A 27,115-nucleotide genomic window follows, 5' to 3' on the forward strand; every position below is an offset into this window, starting at 1 on the left:
CATACTAAATGGAGAAAAACTGAAAGCATTTCTCTAAAGTCAGGAATAAGACAGGGCTGTCTATTTTCCCCACTCCTATTCAATATACTTTTGGAAATCCTAGCCAGAGCAACAAAAGAAGAACAAGAAATAAAAAGGATTCAAATAGGGAAGGAAGACATCAAACTATCCCTATTTGCAGACAACATGATCCTATATATAAGAGACCTCAAAAACTTTACCAAGAAACTACTAGAAATCATAAACTCATTTGGCAAAGTAGCATGATACAAAATTAACATACAGAAATCAGTAGCTTTTCTATACACCAACAACGCACAGACTGAGAAAGAAATCAGGGGGAAAAAATCCCATTTCCAATAGCCTCAAAAACAATAAAGTACCTTGGAATAAGTTTAACAAAAGAAACCAAAGACCTTTTTAAAGAAAACTATAAACCACTGAAGAGAGAAATCAAAGAAAACTTCAGAAGATGGAAAGACCTTCAATGCTCATGGCTTTGTAGAATCAACATTGTGAAAACGGTCATACTACCAAAAGCAAACTACATGTTCAGTGCAATCACTATCAAAATACCAATGACATTCTGCACAGAAATAGAAAAAGCAATCATAAAGTACATATGGAAACACAAAAGATAATGAATAGCCGAAGCAATTCTGAGCTAAAAGTCCAATGCTGAAGGCATCACAATATTGGACTTCAAGCTATACTACAGAGCCATAACAATAAAAAACAGCATGGTATTGGCACAAAATCAAACAGGAAGACCAATGGATCAGGATAGAAGATCGAGACATAAACCCACGCACCTATAGCCAGCTGATCTTTGACAAAGGAGCCAAAAACACACAATGGAGAAAAGACAGCCTCTTCAACAAAGGCTGCTGGGAAAACTGGATATCCACATGGAGAAGACTGAAACTCAATCCCTGTCTTTCACCCTGTACCAAAATCAATTCAAAGTGGATCAAAGACCTTAATATAAGGTCTGAAACTTTGAAACAACTCCAAGTAGAAGTAGGAAATACACTGGAAAAGGTAGGTATAGGGAATGACTTCCTAAACAGAACTCAAAAGGCTCAGCATCTAAGAGAAACAATGAATAAATAGGACTGCATCAAACTAGAGAGCTTCTGGGCAGCAAAGGAACAAAAGGAAACAATCACCAGACTCAAGAGGCAGCCCACAGGATGGGAGAAAGTCTTTGCCAGCTACTCTTCTGACAAGAGTCTAGTATACAGAACCTACAGGGAACTCAAAAATTCAGCCCCCCAAAGAATCAACACTCCAGTGAAGAAATGGGCACATGAATTAAACAGGGAATTCTCAAAGGAAGAGGTACAAATGGCCAGTAAATATATGAAGAAGTGTTCAACTGCCCTGGTTATAAAAGAGATGCAAATCAAAACAACACTTAGCTTTCATCTCACCCCAGGTAGAATGGCCAGAATCAAGGGTAATAACAACAACAAATGTTGGCAAGGATGTGGCAAAACAGGAACCCTTATACACTGCTGGTGGGGATGCAAATTAGTACAACCACTGTTGAAGCAGTATGGAGATTCCTCAAAAAACTAGAGATAGAACTACCATATGATCCAGTGATACTGCTCCTGGGCATCCATCCAAAAGAATGTAAGACAGGATACAGTAGGGACACCTCTACACTGATGTTCATCACAGCACTATTCATAATAGCCAAGCTCTGGAAACAATCTAGATGCCCTACAACTGATGAATGGATCAAGAAATTATGGTACATATACACAATGCAGTATTCCTCAGTCACAAGGAATAATGACATGGGGTTTGAAGGTAAATGGATGCAATTAGAGGACATCATGTTAAGTGAAGTTAGCCAGAATCAGAAACACAAAAGACACATGTTTTCTCTCACTTGTGGAAGTTAGAGCCAAAGATAATCATATGCACAAAAACAAGCGTGATCATATACTAACTCAGTTGGAGAATATGTTTGTAACAGTGGAACTACTCTGTGGAACTCGGGGACAGAGAGAAAAGAAAAAAGTATGGTAGAGCAAAAGTAATATCACATACCATAGATGTGAAAGTAGAGGATGTAAGAATGTGTATTGAAAGATATTGAAAAACAGGGGGTGAAAGGTAAAGGGTAAGGGAGAATATTCGAAGGGGTTGAACAGACCAAAATAAAGCGCACTGCAGAGGGAATACATTAAGACACCCCTTTGAACGCAGCTCAAATATTAATTATGAAAAGCAGGACTGTAAAATAGGTACAGTATGTGCCGAGAGGGAGGACTAGTGGGAGGGGAGAGGATTAGGTGATGGTATATGGTAGATGGACTTCATATACCTATATGAAATAGAACTAGAAAACCTCTTGGAACTGCTTTAAGTGGGGTGGGGAGGGGATTGATGGGGAGAGACGATGGGGGCAGTGTAACTAATGTGCAATATAAGTCAAATTGAAATTGTCACTATGAAATCCCCCCTGTAACATGAATATAATCCTAATAATTTTTTTTATAAAAAAGAAAGTAACATGCATAAAACAGAAAAAATTGTAAATAGTAGACAAGTATAAATCAAAATAAATAAATAAGCAAATAAAAGCAACAAAAAATGACTTTCACGTTTCCAGAAGGGATGAGAAATTTTTTCACACCTTTTGGAATTTTTAACCAAATATGCAATTATTATACTATTGTCAGGAGGATTTCCTTTAATTTTGAGAAAAGTAACATTAATATTTTAAGAAAAAATTCTGTTCATAAATTCTCACATATTTTCTAATTAAGCTATTTAAAATTGTCCAAAGGTAGTTTTGTGTGGCTTAATTTTACCATTCATATCATGCTTTAAAGTGAATTCACTCAAATTTCTTCTAAATATGCAAACACAACAACTTTTCCCTTTCGACCCACCATGATTATCAAGAATTATTAGAGCTTGCTTTATTATGAAAAGTAATATACTTTCCTCATTATGTCTGTTTTAAGTACATTTACCATTACTGTAATAAAATACCCAAGGCTAGGTACTTCATTTTATTTTAGCTCAACAGTTTTGCAGGCTGAAAGCCCAAGACTGGACAGCTGCATCTGTTTGGTGTCTAGTGAATGCCTAATTCCACATGGCATCAAAGTGGGAGCATGCTTGAGAGGGATCACGTTTTGAGACATAAAACTAAAGAGGAGGGGATAGTCTTACTATCTTAATAGCAGCTGTTTTGCCCAGTGTGGTGGCTGCCACCTGAAATCCCAGCTATTTGGTAGGCAGAGTGTGGGAGGATCATAGTTCAGGGACAGCCTGAACTATGCCTGAATGGCCTGAATAGGAAAAATGTTAGCTAGACCCAATTTCAACAAATAAGACAAGAGTGATAGCTCATACCTGTAATCCTAGCTGTGCAAGGGGCCATAGGTAGAAAGATCCTTGTCTAAGGCCAGCCACAGGCAAAATTTCCAGACCCTCTCAAGAAAATAACTAAAGCAAAAAAGGGCTGGGAGTGTGACTCACATAGTAGAGCATACCAAGTGCAAGGCCCTGAATTGACACCCAGTGTGGACAAAATAAAACCCTAGTTATCTTGCAAGAACTCAGGGGTTCCACAAGAACCATGTTACTATCTTCCAAAAATAGTACAGCCAATAAGTTAAAGACCTCCCACTCAGCTCTGCCTCCTAAAAGTTTCCATCACTTTCCACATTGTCACAGCGAAGACTAAGCCTCCAATATATGAACCCTTGAAAGACACACTAAAATAATATCTAATCCACAACAATGTGTACACACTTACTTATAAAGTGTAGAATTTAGTTTTTAGGTTATCTTTTCTACATTGTCTCTCACTCATACAGGAAATATATGTATATGACATGAAAGGTAAACTGAGTTCAAGATGATAAAGCACCACAGATTATAACACAAAGCTCCATTGATTCTTTAATGGTTTTTTTTTTATTTAATTCATGATCCATTCCATTAATTATATTTACTTTAAGTTGGAGAGCCATTTTGCTAGTCTTAGATGATCAAAACTAATATGATAAAATAGTTAATAAATATTCAAATTTTACTGAATTAAAATCCATAAAACTTGTTATTTGTGGCCCAAAATATATGGACTATAGATCTATCCTATGAAATAACAACATGTAATTTTCTTGTTGAACAGGAGAAACATTTTAGAAGAAAAATGATCAGTTTAGCAAATAATATAAGTCAATGTGACCTAGCACTTTTGCTCATTGTTTGTTATTTAAAAAAAAAAACACATGGCTTAACTAATATAACAATACTCACATTCAAATGGTTTTTGACATAACATATATGATTTTTAAGGCATTAACATACAAGAAAAGGGAAAAATGCTTCAACAATTCAAGTCATCTTAGGAACTGGATCTAAATTTTCAAAACAACCATTCACATAAGCACTTGCCAGGCTTTGAGAGCTAAACTGGTTGTATAACTGAATGAAAAAACAAACCCTCCTGAACGCCTCTTCCTTACTAGTTAGTTGAGATGTGAGTACTTAACATGTCAAACCTTGACTTCCTCAAGTGACATTTTATGCCTGCTAGAAATCACTTTGAGATGGTTTAGAATGGCTGCACTGGTCTTTCCATGCCACTCCTAACCTGAAGACTGATTGATTTGGTGAAAAAAATTTTTATCTCTTTATACTCTATTTTTGAATCATCTAATCCCTTTCCCCAGTTGTCTAAGATGTGTAGTACTTTCCAGTGAGTAAAAGGTGGTTATCTTGCTATTCACTTCTAAGTCTGATGTATAAAATTCAGAAACTAAGTAAAGTAAAGGAAATTAATATGGAACTTTAAGCTGATGAGCAACAACCACTCATTAATGAATTCTGATTTACCATTTTGGGGAGATCAACTTTCCTCCTTATTTCCGGACAACTGTTAGCTTTGAAGGGTAAGTGTTTTTATTCTGTTTCCTTCTAACTTTTTTGACTGCTGTCTGACTATCTTTTGAGGCATCTTCTCTATATAATGAAAGGATAAAATTATGTTTTCTCTACTATTAAATTTTCATTGGATCTGAAAACTAAAAGAGAATCATATCTGGGAATAGGAACTTCTAAGATTTATTTCCAGTTTCATTGCTGGTTGTGACACTTAACACAACTCATTTACATTCTTTTATGCTCTCATTTACAATGTGCTCATGCACTTGCAGTCTCTGTCACCAAAATTCAGGCAATGAGAGTTTTTCAACTAAAGAAGATAAAAACTGAAAATGAATTATTGGACCACAGACAAACATAGACAATGTAGATACAGTAACTAATTTGGGTCTTTTAGTATCCACAGAACATCTGGACTCAAACTCTCTAAACCATCAAATTGGCTCTCCACTCCTCTAGTTCATAGTGGAGTCCAAGAATAATATAGCAATAATTAACAATAAATATACAATTTCCTAAGACCATCAATGTGCTTCTTGATGGCTTGGACATTAAAAAATGCTACACTCTTTCCATCTATCATTATGCTCATTTGAGTGGGGTTCAAGGACACTGAGTATTTGGCATCTTGCTTTAAGTGTCTTTCCTTGTGTGAATTTTCTCAGGAGGCCTAGAGTTGTGTACCTCCAAATTAGGATAACACTGACAACACAAAGACTGACTCAAAGGAGTCCAGTTTTAATGAGTAAAATGAGTTTTAAAAGAGTTTACTTACAGAGCAGTGGACTACTACAGGGGACTTATATTTATCCAGCTTGGTCCACATCTCCACTAGAATTCTCAGCCAGAGTCTCCCACCCTGCCCAACAATGTCCTTTTTTATAAGGATTTAATTCTGTAGTAGAAATTTGAACTAGAGTACCACCTAAGGTCAAAAGCAGAAGTATTAATAACTGGCTTAAATATAAGACACAGACCCTGGGAAAATCTCATGTTTATATGTGCTCTGTCTTTGCTCTTATCAGGGGTCTTGCTGATCTCAGCAGACACTATCTGACCATGGGCTTGTGAAGCTATAGTCTGGCATGTAGAACAACTAAATGGAGGCTTGCTGCAAGATGGAGTTACTTTGGCTAGGAGTCAGAGGACCAGTCACACTATACTCCTCATTATCAGAGTGCACATACACTTAATGACTCTTGTATAGAAACATGGTCACCCAGTCAGATAGATGCACTGAAGGTAATAGGCAAATCCACAATTTAAAACTAACCAAATAAAATGAAGGGCAGGAAGTAGGTCTTTTCTGGAGGTAGGTACTAGTGGGAGGGAGTGGGCATAAGGAAAGGGGGAATAAGGGTGAATATGGTGGATAAATTTTGTATCCATATATGAAAATAGAAGAATGAACCCTGTTGAAATTGTTCCAAGAAGCGGGGAGGGCGAAGAGGGAGAAGGATGGAAGGGGTAAATCTAACTAAGATATATTATAAGCACACATGTAAATATCACAATGTATCCCCTTGTACAACTATTATATGATAATAAAATTATAAAAAATAAAAGTAGCCAAGTGTATTTTTCCCTACTCCACTAAGCAATCTTATTTTTGGTGTCTTGATTGTGCTTTTAAAAGCATGGTCTATATATGTTTGAATAAAGGGAAAAGATAACTTTTAGGTGAGAAGTGACCTAATTTCTTCCTACCAGATGTGCCATGCCATGTCCACCCAACATGTCAGAATTTCATGTATGCTAAATTCTTTGTTGAGATTATACCACTTGGCCATCACTAAAACCAAACCCCTATTTAGCACGTAGTATCTTCATCTCTATTTTACAGCAGAGGAAATAGAATCTAAACTATATTAAATGACTTGCTCAGGATAAAACAACAGAACCAAGGCAATTTGGCTCCACACTCTGTCTTCTTAACCAGCCTATTATTTCCTATGGTTTCTTGGCTTTCTGTCCCAACTGCTGTAGTTCAAGGGTTGGCAAACTTTTTTTAATGAAGCACCAAACAGTAAATACTTTAGGCTTTTAATCACAAGATCTCTACTGAAACTCCTCAACTCTACTGTTGTAGAGCCAATCAGCCATAGACAATACAGATACAAATGACTATGGCTGTGTTCCAATTCAACTTTATGGACACAAATTTTAATTTTATGTAATTTTCTATATAACAAAGCACTACTCTTCTTTTGAATTTTTTAACTGTTTAAAACATAAAACTATTTTTAATGTGTGAGCCCTATAAAAATAAGCAGTGGGCCAATGAGACCCAAAGACTGTATTTCATAGGCACCTGATGTAAGCAATGCAGAAGTGAGCTCCATAATGTGCACCTGTAATTCTGTACATGCTCTACCTGCCCTGAGACTTCCTTCCCTAACTTTATGCCAAGATGCTATTACACTTGGCTTTCAAAGACATTTGCTTCTCAAAGCGCCTTCTCTGACCAGTTTCACATTCTCTTTGACACATACTTTTTAAATTTCTGAAAATAGCATACCCTTGTTTATATAGCACCTCAGAAAAGAGGTCAAACTTTTAATAATAAACTTTTCAAAAGATTTTACACCCTTTATGTGATAGAGTGGGCAGTAACTCTATTAATAGGGTGATCAAGAGGAGAAATGGACCCATTATTCCAACTTTGTCCTTCAATGTTTGACATTACAGTCAGTCTGCTATCATCCTGTTGTCATCAGTGCTCTTTAAGATTACTCAATGTCATCAGAATCACAGCTTAAAGACCTTTACATTTAATTTCCGGAATGCTGCCTAAATGCATTATAAAAACTTTGCTTTTATAAATACTTATTTAAGTGCAGACCATTTCAATAGCAAAGGCATGAATAAAGGGCATGAGTGGCACTTAAGAATTGGCCAGCATCACTGTCTGCACCACTCACTATAATGGGGATATATTTATTTATTTTGCCTCTTACATTTCCCCCTTTCAACTTCTTTCTCTGGAACCTTTTCTTTTTCCACTCTTCTACATGTCAATTTTACAATTTCCCCTCTATTATTACCTGTAGACTCATTACAAGGTAGTGAAGGAGTCCTAAACTTGTACTGAGAACAAACGGTGTATCAATCAGAACATTTTCAATTCTAAGGGACAGAATCCAAACACAAGATAGCTGACTAAAAGAGAAGGGAGAAAGAGAGAGAGAGAGAGACACTTATTTAATTAAAAAGTCCAGGGAGTGGAAATGTTTTTATGCACAGTTAATTCCAGCTCAAATGAGAACATTAAGACTGTTTCTTTTTCCAGTTTCTTGGCTATAGCTTTCTTGTTCCTACTTATCTTCTTTCTCAGGAGGTTTTGTCTATGTGTCAACAAAATAGTTGCCAGTAGCCTTAAACTGATGTCATTCTTACAGCTCTTAATTCTAAATAAAATAATAGTGTACTTTTCATAACTTTTGTAAAGTTCCAGGGTAGGTTTATGATTGGTTGTGTTAGGTCACATGCCTATCATTGAACTAATTGTTCTTGCCAGAGTCATGAGATACACTTTTGGGCCAGGTCTGTTACTGTCTCCACTCCAAATCCATATGAGATACCAATGTAAAGGAAAACATATAAATTTAGCAAAGTTGCAATGCAATAAGTGAGGACTGGTTTTCCAAACAAAAACTAGATCTTGCCTGTGAACTAGCCTTTATGAATGATTTCTACCAAAGCAAATGTATGATATCAAATTATTCAATGTCAATTATAAAATTGGAACACTGCATAGGCAATGGCTCTGAAACATTTATATCTGCAAAATTTACAAAGAAATACTATGATTTTGATAGTCAGTGTATCCCTTGGTTACCATACATATGGTTTGTTCCTGGTCACTATACGGATCCCATCTTTATTGCTTACTTTCTTAGACTAAGAGATACCTGAGATGAATGCTTTCACCATCCAAAATTTCTATCCAGAAATTAAGTTTCTCTTGTATTCTGCTTTAAGATTATATGCTATCATCTCAATTTTATAAAATAGTGAGACTCAGAGCTAAGTAGATAGTAGAACCAAAATTTTAAGTTACTGGTTTTTTTTCCTTTCCTTGTATCTGTTTGATTACAAATCTATACTCTCCCCTGCTACTATCCTGCCCTTTACTCCTTAGGTATACAAGGAGGATTGGATACTCTAGAGATACTTTTTGGTATTTACAGGATATGGTGAGGCCGTTTCTACAGAGAAACACCCAAAAATATGTCCTTACAGTTCATTTGAACAGCAATGTAGAGACTTCATCTGGGCAGCTAGTCATAATTGAAAGGATGCAGAGATTTCAGGGTGTATTCTTATAGTATATCATAGTGTTCCTTGTCTTTTATAAGCAAGGAAATTTTTCTGAGAAAGTATAAATAACCAAAATTCTCATATTGCAACAATATCTGCCAGATCCGTATTCTAATCAGATAAGATGTGTATAGAAATACTTTATTTACACTATATAACAATCCTACCTTCATTTCCAAATAACTTCAACTCAGTACACAGAATTTTCTTTCATGGATCACCAGACAGAACATTCTACATAAATAAGATTATTGAGAAAGCAGAATATCCTACAAATCTCTTCCTTGAACTTAGAAACTGGCAACATTTTAAAAGCATGCTTCTTTGGTTTAGATCTGCATAAACAGTATTCTTAAAAACAGTGGAAAGTTCTTTTTAACTCTATTTGCAGATAACATGATCTTCTACATAGAAAATTCTAAGGAATCCTTCAAAAACTAAGAATAAACAAGTCCAGGAAGGTTGCAGGATGCAAGATCAACACACACAAAAAATATATTTCTACACACCAGCAATGAACAATTCACAAATGGAATTAAGAAAACAATTCCAAATGTAACACTATCAAGACTAATTTTTAAAACACTTAGGAGTAAACCATGTGAAAAAATAAAAGACTTTTACATTGAAAACTACAAAACATCATTGAGACCTAAAAAGTCTAAATAAATGGGAAGACAGTCCTGCCTATAAATTGGAAGATTTTGTATTTTTAATAAAGGAATACTCTTCAAACTGATCTACAGATTTAATATAATCCATCCAAATCTCATCAAATTGATGATTATCTTAACATTCATATGGAAATGCAAAGGACACAGAAGAGCCAAATAATTTTTCTCTATATTTCTTTTATATTTGTTATTTATTTTTCATATTTATTATGCATCTGATCTCACAAGAATGTAAACTTTTTTGGGTTTTGGTGTTACTGGGGTTTGAACTCAGGGCCTCATGTTTGCTAGGCAGAAATTCTATGACTTGAGCCACTCCACCAGCTTGAGCCAAATAATTTTGATAAAGAAGAAAAACATTGGAGAGCCTATTTGTTCTAATTTCAAAGCATACTACAAGGCTACAGTAATCAAGACTGTTATATTGGTATAAGGGTAAAAGTATATATCAAAGGAATATAATTAGAAATACCGATAGAAGCCATCACATTTAGAGTCAATTGTTTTTTGCTAAAAGTACCAGCAAAAACAAATGGGGAGATATAGCCTTTTCAACAATGGCATTTGACAACTAGATATCCATATTCCAAAGAATGAAGACAAACCCCTACCTCATATCTTATAGAAAATTGACTAAACATGGATCAAAAACACAAATGTAAAAACAAGGACCAAAAAGTAGTTAGAAGAATATGTATCTATAAATATTTGTAACCTCAGATTAAGCAATAGTTCCTTATGACACCCAAAATGCAAGCAACAGAAGAAAAAATACATAAATCAGATTTCAAAACATTTCCACATCACAGAAGTGATAGAATAACCCAAACAATGGGAGACAATAATAACAAGTCATATGCATTATAAAGGAATTGTATCCAAAATATAACAAACCCTTGCACCTCAATAACGTAAAGATAATTACCCCAATTTTAAAATGGGCAAAGAATGTAAATAGGCATTTCTCCAGAAAAGATTTACAAATGATCAGTAAGGGAATTAAAAGATGTTCATCATCTTTAGTCACCAGAGAAATACAAATCAAAATTACAACAAAATACCACTTCACACCAACTAAAATGGCTATAATTAAAAAGACAAGCAATAACAGGTGTTGGTGAGAATGTAGAGAAATTGGAACAATCATACAACACTTCTGAAAATCCAGTATGGCCCAGAAGCTTTAGAAAAGTTTGAAGTTCCTTTAAGCTAAAACATATAGTTACTGACTCAAAAATTCTACTCCTAAGTATATGTCTCAAAACATACATCCACACAAAAACATACACAAATGTTCATAACCGTGCTATTGATAATAGTCCCAAGGTAGAATAATTTAAATTTTCATCAGTGTATGAATTGAGAAATAAAAAAATTATCCATAAAATGGAATATTAGTCTGCAATAAAAATGAAGCACTTATATATGTTAGAACATGGATGAACATTGTGTTAATTGAAAGAAAAGGGTCACAAATGCTCACATATTATATGATTCCACTTCTATGAAATATAGAGATCAAACAAATCTATAAAGACAGAAATTGGATTAATAGTTGCCCAGGATTGAGGGAAGAAGGACTGGAGGGAAATGGAGAGTAACTTCTAATGGGTAGTAGGTTTCTTTTGGAGATGACAAAAATGTTCTTTAATTGGTTTGGGATAGTCACATAAATGTTCATCTACTAAAATTCACATACCTTAAATGGGTAAGTTTTATATTACATGAAATGTGTCTTTATAAATCAGTTATTTAAAAAAGAATGTAGAGTTGAGTGTGTGGTTCAAGTACTAGAGCACCTACTTAGCAACTACAAGGCCTTGAGCTCCAACCCCAGTACTGTAAAAAAAAATCATAATTTACTTCTAAGTCAGTTTTGAGTTATTTTTGAACTAAACATTCTTGGCACTCTGAGATGTCATTCGATCCAACATGTATTTATTGAGTATCTCTGCCATAGGGGCTACAAAAATGAATAAGCCCTACTCTCTCCCCTCAGGGTAATCTCAGTCTAATAGTTAGACAGAAAAGAAAATAATGTCAGACAAGCAAATATAATATGCAGTACATTAGTTAGAGTCAAACAATCTGCATTAACAAATAAACCTCCAAATATCAGTAGCTTCATGCATTTATTTCTGTTCATATAATAATGCAGTGTAGGCATTGGCCTTCCATGCAATGATTCAGGCAGTCAGATACCCTTCACTTTATAGGCCCAGCATCCTCTAGAGCCCCAGAAGTCATCTGTATCTAGCTGACAAAAGGTAAAAGAATAAGCAGAAAAGGCCCACCTGCTTTGTTGTGTCCTTGGCCCTGCTTCTTTCCTTCTATTGGCAATAACTGGTCTTAAGACCACACTAAGATGTGAGAGCAATTAGGAAATATAGTTTCAAGTTGGAAAGTCATTCACAGGTGATAATTGTAGACAATAGAAATGTTTGATCTTCCTGAAACTAAAAAATGAACTTACTGATTTATGTAAGTAAAATGTATGAGGATAGTTCTTACTTCAGGTGTGGCTGGATCCTAGATGTTCCAAGGAAATATAAAAATTAAATAAAGAAACAATCTCTTTTCCTCTTTGATTAGCTCTATATTAGACTTATTTGGAGACAAGCTATCTTCACAATATGACATAGATGTCTTCTTGAAGTTCCTGACTTACATAGTCTTTAACACTTACCATCTTAAAGTTTAGAGACACATTTTTAAATCAAAATCTGTATCAATCCCTACAAAGAACTCTGATTGCCTTCGTTTGTGTTATATATGCAACTTTCATATCACCATTGTTCTATGACTAGCCAGGTCTGGCTCATGTGCCCATCCCATGTCAAGTAAGGGGTGGATCCCTTGACTAAGAGTTTCACAAGTTTGGGGATGATTAATTCATATAAATAAAAGAGTGTTACTTGATCAGGAAAATCATGGAAGGGATATGGACAAATAAGAGTTTAGATCTACTTTAAGTAGATAATCTGAAACTGTATATGAGGTTTCCAGCAAGATAAGCTGGAATCTATTTTTTAAAGCCAAGTAAAAATCTAAAGTTGAGACTCTCAAGATCTAAAGATTTACCAAGTAGAACATGAAAAGATTTTTAGGTTTGCAAGACACAAAGACCACCTGGAGTAATTTTAGTAATTTTAGGAATATTACTACGGTTCTTTGCTTTGGAAATTATTCACAAACCTATGGTTTTCTGTGTAACAATGATCTCCAAAGCAGAACGTGTAAGATGTTCTTTGGTATGTGAGAGGAAAAAAACCTTTTTTTTAATAATTTATAGACTGTCATTGGTGTACTTAATTTTATAAAAATCAGACCATTAAGTAATGGAATCTCTTCAATATGGATATGGTGAGTGACCAAGTAACCCAGAAACTATTTTCTATTAGGCACAGGTTCTTTGATTATCTTGTGACAAAGTGCTTAAAGGCATTGTAGAACTTAAAGATGCATTAGGCATTTTTCTTTTACTAAAAGATAAGTCTTCTGAGTGGGATGACCTTTATTCTGAAAACAAAAGGTTGTCAGTAATTTGTCACCTACAAAGTACTTTAAAAAGAATAAACACCACCATCTACCTTCAAAGGAAAAGTGGCATTTTAACAGAAATGAAAAAGACATCTAACTTTCGAAAGAAATTCGCACAATAGAGAGATCATTTTTAAAGGGAATGTTTGCAAATATTTCTAACATTATGTGATTTTATTGCTGAAACTATGTGTGCCACCTATAAAAACAAATGAAGCTCATATGTTTGCACCCTTAAAATTTTGAAAACACAATAGAAAAAATGACAAAAGACTATTCACAAGAAAAAAAACAAATGGTCCTTAAATATATGAAAAATATTCACCCTTTAACCTAGGATATTAAAGTTAAAACTATACTCAGAATTTCTCATATGTATTGGCAATAAAATCTGTTAGCTTACAGTGCTCACTGTAAGAGTGACAAATGGTCACTCTTAAATTGTTGTTGAGGATGCAAATGTTACAATCCCCACAGAGGGGAATTAGGTAATACCTAACAAAATTATGTGGTTTTACTTTTTGATCCAGCTATTCAGTTGTAGGAATCCTTTGAAGTACAACCCCAACAGTATGAAACATATACACTAGATTGTTCATTGCAACATTTGTAATAACAAAACAATAGCAAAAACCTAGATGCCCACTTACAAGGGACTGTTTATAAAGCAGGATACAGTCACACAGTGGTGCATATGCAACAATAACAGTGAATGATTTGATGATTTGCTTACCTTTGCAAAACTTAATCAGGACAGAAAGACTAAACAGAAACTTATAAACTAATAATTAAAATAAGAAGAGGTAGAGGAGATAGAAGTAAGCTTTCTTTTGATATCATGTGGACTTTTGAGCTATGCAGATGCTTTATTTATTTAAAAGTAAACAAAAGGCATAAAACATAAGCCTTCATTTATAAATAATAGAATATGAACATAGATATATTTCAAACATAACTATACAGAGAAAATGATTTAAGGAAATTTTAGCACAAGACTCTGAACTTCCTTAACTAGATATATTCAAAAGACAAACTGCAAAGTCACCTCAGTATGTTTACTTGTTACTCGTAATATTGAGCACAATTTCAAAACTAATTCAGATATATTATAGGATAAAGTAAGGTACAAGTATACATACATATGGCTGGGCACCAATGCTTCCATAGTAAGAAAAAGAGATGCAAATGTGAAATAAATTAAGAAAAAGCTCTGCAACTGTAAAATATTTTCAGTGCTAAGGAGGTAGTTCAGTGGTAGAACGCTTGCCTAACATGCCCAAGGCCCTGAGTTCAAGTCCCAGCACTACAAAAAAATGCTTTCTACTATGGAAAATAATACAGAAGTTCCTTTAAAAACTAAAAATAGAATTATCATGAGACCCAGCAGTTCTACATCTGGGAATATGTACAAAAATTTGAAAGTAGAATCCCAAAAAGATATCTGCACAGCCTGGTTTATGGTAGTATTACTCACAATAGCCAAGAGATGGAAGCAACCCAATGTCCATCAATAGATGAATGAATAAAGTAATTGTGGTGTATACATACAATGGAATATAATTCAGCTTCAAAACAGAAGGAAATGCTGTCACATACTACAACATGGATGAATCTTGAGGACATTATACTGTGTGAAAGAAGCCAGTCACAAAAAGACAGATACTGCATGATTCTATTTACATGGGATATTAAGAAAAGTCAAAATCTTGGGAATAGAAAGTGCAATCATGGTGGTCAGGGGCTGGTGTGAGGGGGAAAAAGGAGTTGTTGTGCAATAGGAATAGAATATCAATTTTGCAAAATGAAAAGGCTCTAGATATCTATTATATAACAATGTGAATATTTAAGACTACTGAACTATACATTAAAAATGGCTAGATGGGAAATGCATATGCGTTTTGGAGCCAATTAAAATTTTTAAAGGATAAAAATATTGAGATGAACTGATAATAATAAAAAGTCTCTTTTCCTAGTCTGACTACTGATAGTCTTAGAAGCAATTACACTTCACAGCATAAGCACATCTAGTGCATTTTTTTTAAATTCAATTCCGCAATGAAGGAATCAGCTCCTTTGAGAAGTGGTGATTCCAGGTCTGGGGCAGAGAACATGCAAGGTGACGTTGAGACATCTTGTGACAAGAACAAGGAGGTACCCAAAGACAAACACATCGCAAGGATACAGGATCCAGCTTGAAGAAATTGCTGCTGGCCAAGTTTAAAATAATTGAAGCATTTAAATGAATAATAGCTGGGACTAGTGCACAGCTGAAGTGGTAAAGCACTTGTCTAGAAAGAAGCAGACCCTGAATTCAATCCCCAATACTGCCTCCTCCCCCAAATAAGGAGATAAAAGAATATAACTAATTGTAACATACTGAATAAAAGCTATGCATCCATACTGATATTCCTCATTCCAAAAAGACAGAGAAGAAAAGAGAAAGGTGAATAAAAGGAGATCTCTGCTTTACAGGGTGTCAGTTAATAAACTAAATTTGAAATAAATAACAAATTTAGGAAACAAATGTTTTGTAACTTCAAAATCAACACAATTTATCAAGGCAGTAATCATTAATGAATGCTAAAACAATGAAGTGAAAGGTCATTGCAGAAAGAATATTGGTCTTGTCGAACTACATCTAACGGACAATAGCTTTACAATGGAGGGACCTGGATGTTATCAGTTTAACCAAATGGTCAAACTTACTGTCATTGGTATTGGTGTAACAAGACCAAATGTGCCTGACAGCATGATGTAAATTGAAATATCATTGCCAAATTATTCGATCTTAATCTAATCAAGCTTCTGGAGCTTTTGCTTATAATTTATAAGAAATGAATTCTATCCAGGAGAGAGGCCTAAACCATATTAACTTTGAAATTGTCTAGAACCAGGCCATTAAATGGCTATATCACAAACTATTAAACCAAGAGAAGACATTCAATAGGACAAAAGTTAGAATAAATATTTCCAGTTATTTTTAATTCCTTTTTTCATTTCTACTTCAACGGTGTCTTACTTCACTTTCTGTTTCTATAACTAAATACCATACCCTGAGTATTTTACAAGGAATAAATGTTATACAGCCATAATCCTTGGCATTCCTTGGTTTATAGATGTATCAGTCAAATCTCTGACTTTGTGTTTACATGGGGTTCTTTTTTCCTCATATGTCTGTGTCTCTTCTCTTCTTATAAAGGTGCTAGTCATATTGGCTTAACTAATTACATCTGTAACAAACCTATTTCCAAATAAGGTCTGAGGTACAGGAGATTAGGGTTTCAACATCTTTTTAGGGGACACAATTCAACCGATAATAGACCCCTATTTCAACTGATGATTCTTAGTCTCTTCCATTATTTATGCATTCACATATTTATTGGAGAGGAATCAGAGAAGAAAATAAAATACCCATAAGATGTCCGAGGACAAATTTTGTGTAGTGATTTATATTTGAACTAGAAATACTTATTCTGAGACTGCTGTAATTGCTATCATGTCGTCATGAAACAGATTTTTTTTACTTGTTCTATTAACAGAAATAAGGACTATGAGTTCTACCCTTGCAGTTTTCTAATACATGTTATAAAGCATGACTCTCTTTTATTAAATTTTCTGTGGTCTTTAAATTTTCAGCTTCACCCTTTAGCACTATTATAATTCTTCTCTTCAAGTTATCAAATCCATGTTCAGTGTCTCTTTAAAATGACTTTTCAGATTATTATTACCTTCACAGTCTGATTTATCTTCCTTTAAACTATGGATCCTACTTTCTTTTGACATGATATGTTCCCACATTTCCCTTCTAAGCAATAAATCTTAAGGCCCATCCGTGTGTGACCTGTTTAATTGATTGGATGCATTTGCAGCTGCTTTCCTAATAGACACATTAAGTTCAAGTTACAAGGAGGAAATGTTTGGTTTGTTGTTCTTGGTTTTTCTAAATACAGAAAAGTAAGCATTGATTCTGATACCAGAGTCTGCTTCAAGTTGTTCTGTGTTGTTTAATATGGCTTCAGTTTGACAGGTAATAGGAAAAGCCTATTTAGCACACAAATGTAAAGAAGTAAAACCTCTTCTGTAAGAATAAAGCCACTATGATGGCTGCTTAATAAATATTAAGTAATAACAGCAGTACTCATGGGGAAAATAGCACAAAATAGGCTCTTATTGTGGGACAAAAAAGCAATCACACTTTTAAAGGCCAAATTACTTAGGAAAAGCAGGCTATATTTATAAATTGTTAAATAAGCATTTATCCCATTTACTGAAATTCCCCTTTTAAGGTATAAAGAATACTGTATTTAGAAAGTCGTATTTTCTATTCCCAGAGTGAGTGCACTGTGCCAATTCCACAACTACACATTACACTTCAAAGATTTCTACTTACTAGTTCAGACCTTCAGAAAATTCGTATAGTGTAGCTTGTCTTAGAGCTATTCTAATTCTCCCTTTTTCTTTCTTCCTTCCCCCTTTCATACTCTCCTGTTGTCTTTGGCACTAAAAATCTGGCCTCAGGTGATGAGATGACAGTTATTTCCCAGAAAGCCAGTATTGTTCGCAAACAACATTAGCATCACCTGGAACCTTGTATCCAAATGTAAATTCTCAGGCCGCATCCCAGAGCTACAAGATTAAATTTTTATTAACTTATTTCATGTACCAAATATTTGCTTTTAATCACTTTCTCCCTTAAAATGTTAACATATTATTATTTATAGATATAGTTAAACCAAATTTACTCTATGCTTTTAAAAACAATAATTCTACACAAGTATGATAAAAGATATCTATTTGCGTCACATTTTAAAGAAACTTTGAGATCATGATTATCAAAAAAAAAGCTGTAGGAACTAAGAGTGTATCCATGCAAATTCATAATTGTCCTAGTGTTTCACCCATGTTAAGCAGCCAGTTGATGACTGCTGACTGAACAGAATTAGGATTCTATTCCTGTTGTTAACAGTGGAATAGTCATTTCAATGACTGGTAAATCGAGCAATTACATATCTTTGGGTTTTTAACTTCCTTATATGTTAAATGCAAGGTGAATTGTCCAGACCTTTCCTTGCAGGACTGTTGAGAAATAAGAAATACCACTCTCAGTTTGTAGCCATGACTTAATATCCAATGGTTTGATTGAGGTAAACTGGTGCTGTCATATCTTAAATTAAGTTTCTATTGCCTTCAAATATTACTAGACTTACAATAGAAACTTTGTAGATTCATTCTAAAATTATGTGATGCTAAATACCCCAATCAAAAGTAAAAATACTAGATAAGTACTTAGATATTTTCATGTTCTCAGAAAATTCCCACTATATATAAAAGTTAGCTGCATGTTTCAACCATAGAAAATCTGACATCTAATAATGAAACTGACAGGTGGAATACAAAAGAAGTCCCTGAACTTGGCATAACCTTTTAGTTTTCATGTAAGCCCCTGGCATAATCAAAGTTTACACACAAAAAGCAAAATGTCCACTATAAATTCTTTAGAAGTTAATTTCTCTATGACTTTGCAAATATCATTTCCTGCATTTAAATAATATATTTATATCTTCATACTAGGCAAAATAAAAAAGACCAAAGCAATTCCATTATTTCTAAACTGCTATTTCACACATGTATAGTAAAGCATAACTATTTCTGACAGTTTTAGAAGTTTTGAAAGCACCATTATCAAGCAATGCTTTAAGAAATGAGAAAATGCTTTTAGTTTTAGTCTTTTGTTTCTGTATTTGTTGTTGTTTATCCAAATCACTGCAGTTAACTGAGAACAACATTTAACAAGGTCTCTAGCACACTCAAATATGTGCTTTTGGAATACCAGACAACTTCAATGTACTACAGAAAGTATCAACCAAAGGATAAGAAGGATGTTGGTGTAGTGTTGCAGTTAAAATTACTCTTCACTTACGTTAAGATTGTTAATTTTACCACAACATAATTTCCTGGCTATCAAAAGATTAATTGACTTTCTTTTAACAAGATTCCTCAAATTATGTATTCATCCACTAAAAATAGTAGTGATGGTTCAATGTATTTAGGAAATTATCATCTAACATGAATACATCTGATAAGATGTTTAATGGATATGAGGACACCAACACTTAATGAAATATCAAATCAGGGAGAGCCAAATAGTATTCTTTCTTGGATCTTTTAATCATTTAAATTAAAGCTTTTCCAAGATTATATTTTTCAGTAACTAAACTTTAATACACACAGCTTATGGTAGGTACTAATATATTTTAAATATTTTAAATTGAACATCTGTACCACAAAGCCATTTTCAAATTAATAATACAAAGCTTTCAATTTTGTTTGATTTGGCATATAGACAAAAATATTGAGGGATAGCACAAGGCATTCTAACTATAATCCTACCTGTACCTTTCAGGCCAGGCAAACTTGCAAACTGTTTTGAGGCTCTTAGAGATAATTGCTAAGCAGTGTAGATACCACTTAATTAGAGAAAACTAGGAGGAAGCAGTAATCTAGAAACCACAATTTGATTGGAAGTAAGAACGTTATTAATGGACCCAATTCCCTTTCTGCACATTATTAAGGCATGGTAAAGCAAAGGAGAGAAAGTGCTTCCGAAAGAGTGATCTCTGATTCTTACAAGAAAGGAAGCCAATAGAACACAAGTTTTATAAAGTTTAGCAGCATTGTACTCCCTTCCATCTTTAGTATGTTACTTGAAGAATCATGATTTTCTCTTTGCTACCCTTTGTGTTGCATATGAAGAAATCTCCTGTGTGTCTTCTCTGACTGTGTTTTAGTGTGCTTTCTTGAAATGCTGTTCAGTGGTGAAGAACAAGTAATTTTGTATGCCTAGAGGACTGACTTTCCACCCCATATCAGCTCTGGCTCTTTAGACTTCCCCTGCCATATCTCCTGATAAAGTACTTGAAAGAAACCCTCAGATACCCTTGGTACCACAATGCCTGTCTTGTCTAGCCAGAGGTAGGTAGTTTTTCAAGATAAACTATAAAATATTAGCACTGTCACATTTAAATCTCAGGTTGTAGAGTCCAGGGGTGAAAACATCAAATCCAGGCATTATACAAGATGCTGGCAATATATAAGATGCTATCTTGCATCCATTAGGGAAGCAGTACATAGGCTGGTGAGACTTGGAATGAATAACCAAATGATGCCTGGGCATGGAGGACGAATGAGTGTGCAGAATCAGCACAATTCATGAGTACAGCGAGTTCTCATCAACTAACATCTATATCAGTGTTTCAATGAATGTTGGCTAAAAACACTGTCAAGACTGATCCTCTAAGGACACATCCTTTCAAAGTGTCATTTGCCAATAAATATGCAGCTGTCAAGTTCTACAATTTATTATGAGTTTTGATAGCACAAGAAAAGTTTACAGACATAAAAAAAAACTTGTGGGAGTGAGGCAACTTACAGGTGAAGCAAATGTTGTTCTTCCTCTTGCTACCTTATTTGGTTACAAGTTCATTATAAGAAAAAAAGAAAGGCTCATTTCCACATCTTCAAAATGCTACCGGCTCTCAAGGGAATCAGACAGATGCTAGGGCAGCAATAAGGGCAAAGGCTAAAGATGAAGAACACAAAATTGATGCCATAATCAAAAGAAAAAATTAAACAGAAATCCTGCTTTTTTCTTCTTGAAAAAGCCTATGAGATGGTGGTAAGGCTGTAAAAAGGCACGGGGCTGCCACATAGGTCTAACAAACAGGACTGACAAATAGGTCTAGAACAGCAAGATGAGAATTGCTGTCTTTGTTCAGCTGTTCCTTCAGAGAAACCCAAATAAGTATGTATCAGAAGAATCCTTACAATAGCTACCTTGCTAGGGCCTGCAAACTTACAGTAGTCTCTCTTATTGTTGTTCATAAAATTAGATGGAAGATAGTGTTCTTAGTCCTAACTTTATCCTATGTGTCCCCAACTTCCGGTACCCTAATGGAGGATTGAGTTATAGTGACAATAATTTCTGGCTCTGAGCTCAGTAAAAATTGCCAGAGTTCCTCAAGTCCTTCACTTATTACCTTAGCAAGGTGGCTTATGGCTTCTCTGAGACTAGCACCATAATTGTCCTGAACAGTAACTGGCACTCATTTATCTCTTCCATCCCAATGCAGCCTCTGCTTCAATGATGTCAACTGACTTTGTTGTAATCTGGCATTTGTCACTGCCTTGTTGTTATGCCTTCTCCTATCATCAGATAGCCCTTGTTACTTCTAATTAAAGTCACCACGCGTTCCTGTTAGCCCGACAATCTCAGATTAATTTGTTGATCCAGCATAATTATAGTGCTCACTCTTATTGAAGAAGGACTCTCTTCCATCAGTTTACAATTCTCGTTTAATGAAGGCCTCACAATGGAACATTCTCTCGGTTCCTTATAATCCTTAGACCCTTAGAGTTATTTTTTTTCTTGCTCTTTCAGATGCTTCCACCCCATGGTATAGCAGAAAGATCACCCATGTGGGATCATAAGTCTCAGTTCAAATCTCAGCTGTGGTTATCTACTTGTTAACTGAGTAAAGTAAGACAAAAATCTCAAGAGTTTTTTTCCACAAAAAAGTAGGGGTAATAATATGACTTAGCTTAGATGATTGCTTTGAGGCTGAATCAAATATAATATGAGAATAAAACCTGGAGAAGCATACAACATATTGTAGGAAATAAATAAATGTTACTTTTCCCCTTTCACTCCCTACATCTATAGCTGATAATGTAAAACAGGTTTTCCAAGGCTTCAGTCAGAAAACATTTCACCTGATGACATTTAACAACTTGTTCAAAATTCTTACTGACAATTTCACCTACCTGATGTAAATGAATTGCCCACCCACTGAATTATTCCCTGAGAAATTTTGAATGACCCTTACCACTCTCTCCCCATAAATTTCAATGAGTCCTATTGCCATGTTTCTAGTTAACCAATGGGAAGCTTAAACAAAAAGAGCTTTTTGGGGTCGATCATTTTATTTGGACCAAAGGTTAGCAAGATTTTCCTATAAAGGGCCAAATTATAAATATTTTAGACTTTATAGTCCATGTAGACTCTGTCAAAATCATTTAAGTCTGCTACTATAGCACAAAAGCAGATAGATATATCTATAAATGAGTGAGTAGCTGTGTCCTAATAAGACTTTATTAACATTAAAATTTGAATATCACATGATTTTCACGTTTCATGAGATAATATTTTTCTTTTGTTTTTCTTGTTTATCTCTATCATTAAAAGCAAATGAAACCATTCTTTGCTCAGGAACCATGCGAAACCAGTCAGTTTGCTGGATTTTGCCAATGGTTTGTAGTTTGCCAAATAATGAGTTGGACTCTTTTGATTGTAAATGGCAGGAAACCAAGCTCAAACAAACTTAATAAAAAAAAAGGCAAAAATGACATGAATGTTAAAAAGGGGGAGACTGTTTGGGAGGGGGAACCAACAGAAAGGAGGCTTAATATATTAAAGTACATTATTTTCATGTATGAGTATAAAATAATGAATCCCATAAAATTGTTTAAGAAGAGGAAAAGGTGATAAGAAAGATTAACAGAGTAGTGAATTTAATCAAAGTATATTATATGCATGTATGGAAATACAATAATGAAACACCTTTTTAAAATTAATATACATGAATAAAAAAAGGAATATATTGGTTTAGTTAATCAGTGTTTCAAGGACATATTGATCTAAGGATTCCAAACAATGTCACTAGATTCAGTATCTCAGTTTCTCAATATTTCTCTCTGCCATGTTAACTTTATTATCACCTCTTGACTATATAAAAGTGGTTGTCCATATTTTCAGGGGGATTTTTCTTTTATTATTCAACATCAACAGAAAAAGGAGTTTGTATTTTTTCTAAAAGTGTTAATCTGAACTACTGGGTCTGATAAGTACTTTGAACTGAATCATTTGTTCATCCCTAACCCAGTAACTATGGCCAGAGGCTTGGGATGTTCTCATTGATTTAGGACAATCCCTTGTCCTGGGGATTAGATGGAATTACATCTAGTCAAACTATATAGAAAATTAAGGATATGTTGAGATACTGGTACCAAAGAACTGGAAAGGGGTAGGGGATGCAACAAAATGGAAGTAGTACTCTATACCATGAAATATGCCTGACTTTAAGGTATTCAAATTTAAACCTTCCTGATTCTCTTTTTTAAAGGAACTTAGATAATTCAAAAATAAAATTAGTTCAGTGTCACAGGTTGAACCTCCACAGAAGACTGTTTTATAATTGTATCTATGTATGTGTGTGTATATTGAATCCTTAGTTTTTTTCTATAATATAAAAAGGTTAAAATTAAACTATGACAAACTTTATATATATATATATATAAAGTATCAGATTATAACAATGATGGATTTTGAAGGCCACATTTAGTCACTATACACTTATCACCCTTTTTACAACTCTTTTAAAATGCAAAAAAACTTCCTAACTCAAAGGCCATATTAAAATCTGGCCAGATTTGTCCTGCAGCAGTAATTTGCCTTTCCCTGGACTAGATGTTCACTAGGACCCTTTTCTGCTATGTTAATCTTATGGTTCTAAGCTTCTATGTTTAACAGGCTAAATTCCTATGGCTTCTGCCTAGAAAGATCTCAACTTTCCACAAAAGTATTCAAATGCCAATGTTCCTATTATTCCATGCTCCAGGCAAAAATAATGTCTACATGGTCCTGTTTTCACCCATATCCTTTTTGGACCTTCTGTATTTTCACTGTTCCCACAATATTCTCTCTTCTTGCAGTCTTCCAGAAGATAGGAATCACCTTTCAGACTGGAAACATGATATAGAAGCTAAGGATTACCTTTCTAAAACACAAATATATCAGTCCACAAACCTTCATTGATAGCCACCATCTAAGGAACAGAGGTTGTATTTCTTAAGCACAGCATTCAAGGACTATATCCCAGGCCAACTCTACCTTGCTTTTTTAACACCTCATGACTGCCCTCAAACACTTTATACACTACCTACTACATTCTCCAAACTTGTCATGCCCTAAGTGCTCTATGCTTTTGCTTAGTTGTAGGCTACTCAGTTGACTTGTAATACCCTTTCTTCTTAACTGTTTCTTGAAATCTTATCCTCCACAGGCCACAACTTATTTGGAGCTTTCATTGTCCCCATCCCTGGGAAGAATTAACTTGCTCTTTGCATTCCTTTATTATCATATTCCTTGTTAGTTATACAGCAGAATTGTGCCTTACATGATAGTGAGGTTCCACATATATATGAAAATGATTCTCTGCTACACAAACGTTTATTATACAGTATTAAATAGGGAATAATGACAAGGAAAAAAAAGTCTGTAATGTTTATCACAATTGTAATTTTTTCTCAATATTTTCTATCCAGGTTTGGGTAAATTCTCAGATGTAGAATCCACTGGTATGGAGAGCCAGCTGTGTAGTACCAAAACTATTTTTTAATGCCCATGATTTTTATATTTCCCTACCTTAGTATGATTAGTTTAAATAAAAGTCACAAGGACTTTATCCAATGCCTTTTTCCAATAACTTTAGGTTGAAGAATAAAGAAATGAGTCAAAAAAGAAAATGATTCTCATAATTTCAAGTTAACCTTGACAAGAAATGTCTTAGCAAGTTTGTCCCTCAGGTTGAACCCTACATAAAGAACTTACCTTACATGTACAGAGCAGGTTGAATAAAAAAGATAAAGCTTAAACCTAAGAATCACTCAGCACAGAGTAATATTCATTCTGTGAGTTGTAAATCAGAACCAGGCTAGGGAAATTACACTTCCTTGTTTTCCATTATCATGCTATTCATAAGGCCTTGCTCACTAAACAGATTAGTGGACCAGCTAAATAAATAAATAAATTCTCTCTCTCTCTCTCTATCTAGTTAAATATGACCATTTATATTTACACTCTGTAGTTCTCTTTTCTCTTTCCAACTTGAAATATAAGAGTACAGTGGGGAGGAATCATGTCTTCTTCAAGGTGGATCCTTAGAATTTATTCACCACAGTAGCTCATATGTGCTTTTAGGTGCAGTAATGTAGATACACATTAAATGTGAAATTGGATTGAATTTCATACTCCTTAAGTAGTTTCAGTGTCTTCTTATTTCTTTTAATGCTGAACAAATTTAATATAACTTGTTTGATGAACTGATAGATAATCTTAGTAGAAAAAGGAAACTTTAAGCTGTAGCCCTTTCCAAAGAAGCTCAATTTTGCAAAATGGGAATTACATAATGTTGCTTTCTTTTCCAACCATATTCCACATCAAATCACTACATAAGAAATTACATGAGGAGGATCTAAAATGGCAACTGGGACACAGATGCAGACAGCATGAGATCTGTGAATCAGGTATCTTGCTGAGATGCTGGAGCCATACTTGGTGGAGGTGAAGCACCAGGGAGAGTTGAAACTTTGGCACTCTGAACCCCTAGCCCATGAACACCTCCTCCATGCCATAAAACACTGAGAGAACAGGCGGGCTGCCACCCCCATGCCACTGCTGGCAGCCACTGGCTCCAAATGTGCTTGGGAGACTTTCAGTAGACCAAACAGGTGAGTGCCAAGTGTCACACAGTGTCCCTCAGCCACCCCTAGGATAAACCAGCACAACCCTCCTGGACAAACTGATCCTCCCACCCAAAAAAAAGCTGAATAAGCAATGGAACTGAAAACTAGTGCACAGCGAAGGTGGCAAGGGTTGCTGAAAGTACATGGGAGAAGGGGAGGTAGCAAGGAGCCCAACTTGCATGAACCATCAGTAAACAAATGGCTGGAGGGCCACTGTCTGAAGTAGGGAAGGACCGAAGGTGGCAGACTACAGGGCTCAGACCCTGGGCACCCACAGTCAGATGGCTCTGCAGCATTGAGGAACAAACAGTGAACCATAACAACTTGCAGATAGCAGCAGCTGAAGGATGGATCAGTGACCTTGCCCTTGCACCAAGGAAAGGGAGTGAGGCAAAGACACAAGCCCCTAGTAAACAAGTACAGAGATAACTCAACTCCAAAGCAGGACAACTAGTAGAATGTAGAGCTGCAAACCTCACTGCAGGAGAAGCTGACCAAGCGACATCTGCTGAAAGAAGAAAAAAAAAAACACTACCCACAGGCCAACCACCTGGCAAGAGTAAAACAGAGCTTCTGCTTAAATACCAACAACAGGACTGGATACTGGAGGAGTATCACCAGATCTTAAACTAAAACTGAAATTCTATTGATCCTGATCCTGGGGTTTTTTGTTTGTTTGTTTCTTGTGTATTTGTTTTGTTTGTTTCTTGTCTATTTGCTTATCTTTCCCTGTTGATTTCTTCAGGGTTTGTTTGTTTGTTTTTTGTTGATTTTTTTTTGTTTTATCACTGTGAATTAGTTAATACTAAATTATACCCAAACTAGGGACAGAAAGAGCACACAAACAATTAGCTAAAAACCCAATACAGCCACAAAACAAAATGTAACCAAGGCAAAGAAAACAGGAGACTGAAACCACCAACTAGCATATCAAGAACAGTTACACAATACTACCAGGAATGATGGGAAGAATAAACAGGGATGGAAACCATTTCCCACCCAAAAATAATTTAATACAGGATTCAGAGGAAAATGAAGAAAATGGATACCCAGTTCCAGACTCCAACAAAACAAAGATAAATGAT

This window comes from Castor canadensis, chromosome X, assembly GCF_047511655.1.
Source record: "Castor canadensis chromosome X, mCasCan1.hap1v2, whole genome shotgun sequence".
Lineage (NCBI taxonomy): Eukaryota > Metazoa > Chordata > Mammalia > Rodentia > Castoridae > Castor > Castor canadensis.